The 5,253-nt window shown below is 46.2% G+C and overlaps 1 non-coding gene across 1 annotated transcript; it reads right to left on the reverse strand.

Moving 5' to 3' along the window:
• Nucleotides 1-4,884: 4,884 nt before the first annotated feature.
• LOC120918051 lies at nucleotides 4,885-4,991 on the reverse strand. Its single transcript, XR_005744266.1, has one exon. It is a non-coding gene; the product is annotated as a U6 spliceosomal RNA (small nuclear RNA).
• Nucleotides 4,992-5,253: the final 262 nt, after the last annotated feature.

Here is a 5,253-nt window from a genome sequence, read left to right on the forward strand (position 1 = left end):
TCAGCCTGGCCGTTGATTGGCTACACTGGATGGATTGAAAGCAGCGCAGCCATAGGCTCGCCCTGCTGTCAATCACATCCAATGACGCAAGCTCCAGGGGTGGGGCCGAGTGATACAGTGAGCGGCAATAGCCGCCGGCTGTATCACAGGAGCGTGCCCGCAGGAACTCAACACCATGCTCGCTCGCATTAAGGTGTTGAGTTCTTGTGGGAAGGAGCCGAGACAGCCACCGAGGGACCCCAGAAGACGAGGTTCGGGGACACTCTGTGCAAAACGAGCTGCACAGTGAAGGTAAGTATAACATGTTTGTTATACAGTATTTTTTTTTTTTTTTTTTTTTTACTTTACAACCCCTTTAAGCTTTAAAGAGAACATAGTCAAGCACTGTTTGAGAATAAAAAGCTAAATATTTTCCAGTTAAGCAGTAGCCATTGTGACGGCTTGAAAACATTTTTATATATATCTCTAGTGTCTCTCAGCTTCACTTCTAATAATGACATTCACACAATACTCATAGTCGGTAATGTCATATGAAACAGCCAAGAAAAAATTTCTGCTCACAAAAGAATTATTATTTTTTTTTTTTCAATCCGTTTTCCTATTCTAAAGGTATAAGCGACGAGACGTAGACACTTTCAGGGCAACACTTTCCACGGGAAGGAAAAAAAAGATAAATTCATGATCCAAGCCTGATTAATAAATTATACATATATAAAAAAAATAAAAAATCTTCTTCTGAAATGCTTGTAACCCATATCACCCCTCTTCCTTTTTCATGTTAATGGCACTTAGCCAAGCTCTTTACATATTCTAATTCTCCCAACGGCACCCCCCAACTGAATGAGTAACATTCCATTATCTGGAAATATGCAGATATCTCCAAGAAGGGTTACCAGACATTGATGTGTAATTACATATTGGCTGCGTGACCTCAGCAGATTCAAAGGTTTCCGAGTGTTTTCCGTTTAAGCCGTTTCTCCCCCCAGCAACTTTTTATTCTCCGCCTCATTGGTGGAACCGGTCACGTACAAATGTTAAAAGACTGAGCAAATGCCAGATTCCAGCAAATTACTGGAGATTCTGTGTTCCCTGGGAGATTACTGAAAGCTGCGGCAACAATTTTTATATTGTGTTTTATAGGCTATCAAAATCCTGGCCAACAGATTTATGTTTCTAAATATTCACTGTGCAGGATGTGATTTTTGTGCACAGCGAATGATCAACTGATATTTTCTTGTGTTTGAAGCTGAACAATGCCAGAAAGGATATGAATTCAGTTTGTGAGCATCAAATGCCTTAACAAATACCTTGTAAAAGTAGCAGGGACATCAGTGGCGGCGTATCAATAAGGGGGGCAGGGGCACCGCAAACCCTAATCCATGCTCCCGGCCCCTAATTTACATGCAGGGCGCAGGACGCATTGAGTCCAATGGTGTTTTTTTTTTGTTAGAAGCACATGATTAGAGCTGGAGGCTATAATTGGCTTCAAAAAAGGGTGGGCTCGGGCGCAGAACACTGCGCCCCGAGCCTACCCAGTAGTGTGACAATAGCAAATTAATATTCGCTATTGTCTTCCTGATTCTCCTCCGGGGCAAATCCCGGCTCAGGAAGCGGGTCCTGAGACCCGCTTGGCCGAGAGGAGAACCAATTCTATTGGCCACTAGGAAGCTGCGCCACCGTGAAGCAGAGGAAGGAGGAGATGCTGGGTGAAGCCTGCAACCTATATGGGTTAAGTGTGTGGACCGATAGACCGAGGGGGGAGATGAATTGCCACCCCCCCCAAAAAATATACCACCAGCCACCACTGAGTGACATCATCACTGTGCTGTAAATAGTCTGTGCATAAAGTAGACCTGTGGGAGGGGCCAAGCTGGTCCACCCACTGCAGAAAACTACCGGAGGGGGTGGGTACAATGGACCCATTCATGATATGTGATCTATTTTCATTGAAAAATGAAAGAATCCATACAAAATCACCATGTACATGAGCAACATAACACAATGGTAGCTTGTTGAGAGTGTTCTAGGCTGTCATTATGGGAACTTGGAACAGGATGTGGCACGTTACTATAGCAACTGGTTGAGTGGCCCATCCTGTTTCCATGGTAATGGACCAGAAGGAGGAGGAATTGGTTAGAGAAGGTAGCTCTGGTCCATGTGGCCCCTGTGGAGATAGGTACCATACACCTATACACAGTCTGGTGACTGGGCCTTTAGGACTTGTTCACACCAGTAGGCATGTTGTACCTCAGCAGCTGGTGTGAGCTGTGAAGGGAGCAGTGCCAAAGTGTTGTAATGATGCTTTGGCCTGTTTCCTCAGCATTGGAACTGCGTTGAGCAAGACTGCCCAGCACAGTTCAATGAATCTGGCGTGATTGGGTCCTTAAGGTTGATCTTGTTTCCTTGGCAACTGTGAAGGAGACTGATGAAGCCTGAACAGCCTGGAAATGTATTGTACAGATGTGCAGAGTTTAAAAATATGAATTAAGCTGGCCATACGCTGCTCGAATTTCAGGCGGTTCATTAGAAATTTGGGCAGTGGGTGGCCCTGTCGGCATCTTACTGCCTGACATCCTTCAATCCGGAAATCAAAGGGGATGAGCAGATAATTCTCTACCGAAAAGATACTATAATCAATCAGCCGTGCCAAAGCTCACCATGTTTTGACAGCCGCTGGCGCTGGCTGTCAGAATACAACAGCCTCAGCAAGAGATCCATCCATCTGTGCTATTTAGTATGGATGGAGGACCCTGTTAGATATTTTTTAGGTTGAAAAAAATCTATGTGTGTGTCGCCAGTTGTAAAGTGTTTAAGAAATATACGTATAGACCAGGGGTCTCCAAACTTATTAAGCAAAGGGATATTTTTTAGGGGGGCCAAAGTGGGAGTAGAAAATGTCCAGGCATCAGAGGGAGTAAACAACACCCCATCTTTGGTATTAGGGGTGTAGCACCCTGGAGTTTAGGCAGGGTTGTTCCTAAATTTACTTGCCAGGTACCTTGGCTAATTGTTGAGGATCAATTCCCTCATTCCTCCTTATTCATCCCTCATTTTGGTCTGATCTAAATAGTTGTATATAAAATGCAATATTTATCTTTAAAAAAAAGTTTCCTAGTGCTAAACCTTTCATCCAATTTTTAAATTGCAGCATTTGTAAATTTCAAAAGCCAATATAAAGGAATAGTAGTGGTAAAAAAAAAGACACTTGTGGGTTTAACCAATCTTTTTTTTTTGTATGATTCCCCTTTAGGGGGCATGGCAGGCTGTGTGTCCTATGCCCAGGCCCGGATTGGCCATAGGGCAAACCGGGCACTTGCACGGCGGGCCGCCGGGGGCCGCCAGGCTTCAAGTCCTTGAGAGGTCCAAGGCAGCTGGGCTGCTCATCAAGCCTCTCCGTGGCCGCCCGGCTGCCAGTTAAGCTCAGCTATTGTCGCGGGGGGGGGGGGACATGAAGGGGGGGGAGCAATGAGGGAGAAGCAGGAAGACATTAGCAAATATTAATTTGCTAATGTCACACAACTGGGTGGGCCCCGGGGGAAAATGCTCTGCACCCCAAGCCCACTCTTTTTTTGAAGCCAACTAGAGCCTCAAGCCCTGTACACACGGGCCAGAATCTCGTCAGAAAAAAAACGTTGTTTTTCCTGACGAGATTCTTGGCATGAATCTCTTGCCGCCCGAGTGTACAGACACTCCATTCTTTTCGTAGTTCTTTTGAATGGCAAGAACGTGGTGACGTCATTGCGTACGACGAGCATGCGCTCCTCACTTTCGATGCCGTCGCCGCCATCTTGCTGCACCCTACCTATGCCTAGGAAGCTACTGCGCATGCGTCAAAGTCATTTCGAGCATGCGTGGGTTTCCATGGCGACAGTTAAGTATACACACTCTCGGGTTTCTCAGCAGGAAAACACTGCCGAGAATCACGACGAGAAAATAGAGAGCAGGTTCTCCATTTTTCTCTTCAAGATTTTAGCCAGTTTTCTTGACGAGAAACCTGAAAGCCTCGTACACACGCTCAGTATACTCAGCAAGAAAGCTCTGCCAGCAGTTTTCTTGCTGGTTCTTGCCGAGTAAACCAAGCATGTGTCTACAAGGCTTCAGGCTCTAATCGTGTGCTTAAAAAAAAAACTATTAAAATCCATTTGTCTGGCACCCTGCATGTAGATTAGGGGCCGGGCGCATGGATTAGGGGGTGGCGCCCCTAATGGATGGGCCTCCGCTGATCAGGATATGTCGGAAACAAACTACTTTCTGGGCCCTCTGTCAGGTCACCTGTGGCCAGGTGACAAGTGCACCCCGTTGGGGGTCAGGGATGCACCACAGGGTAGTGAAACCTATGACCGACTGCTGCGATAAGAGAGGAAATGTGAACCCTAGATCGCCCAGGGCGCGGAGTCTAAGACCCAGCTTTGTGTTCATTAGAGCCTCTAGTGGTGAGGATGGCCTTCGCCGCAGCTGGATCCAGGTCGCGACCCCTGGGATCCCCTAGGTCACGCTCCGCAGGGAGAGAGGGTAAACAGCAAGCAGACAAGCGGTAGTGATGGGTAATCCGAGGTCGGGGCAAAAGGCAGACAGGGGTAACCGAGGGCCCGGCAAAAGGTCAAGATCACAGGCAAACAGGAGAAGTCAGGGACGAGCCAAAAACGGTACACAGGAAGATATTCGTAGCACACTGCAGACATGAACTAAAGCAAACAACACTGTTGAACAGCACTGCAGGCCTGTAGTGCAACAGTTATTATAGACTTCCTGGAAAGGCCTGGGTGGGGCAATACAGGAAGGAGGGGACCTAAGAAGGTAACCAGAACAGAGTCAGGCCTCTTAATGGACAGATGGAAACAGGTAAGCTGCCAGACTATTGCATATCCATGACACCCTCTTTGCAAATTAATAAAAAAAAAATAGGTAACGTGTGCCATCCTTAAACAGGGGCCATTTTAATCTTCTCTGTATCGTTACAATTATAGTATATGTCCTGCCGAAGCAAGGAAGTATTTTAATGGTGCAACCTCATCAAAAAATGCATGTCCTTCACTATACCCTACAGGCTAACTGACTGAACTTATTAAATACAGCACTACGGCCTCCAGATAGAGTCCCCAAATTAATTTCTAAGCAACGCGCAAGTCTCCCTTGAAGGAGTTAAAATAAGGTCATGGCATGGTTTCGGGTGGATTCTCCACAAATCATACCTAAATTCAATGTTGTGTTAAATCTAACATGACATGGTGATTGCACGTTTGTGATTGCGTG

Source organism: Rana temporaria, chromosome 11 (genome assembly GCF_905171775.1).
Source record: "Rana temporaria chromosome 11, aRanTem1.1, whole genome shotgun sequence".
Taxonomy (NCBI): Eukaryota; Metazoa; Chordata; class Amphibia; order Anura; family Ranidae; genus Rana; species Rana temporaria.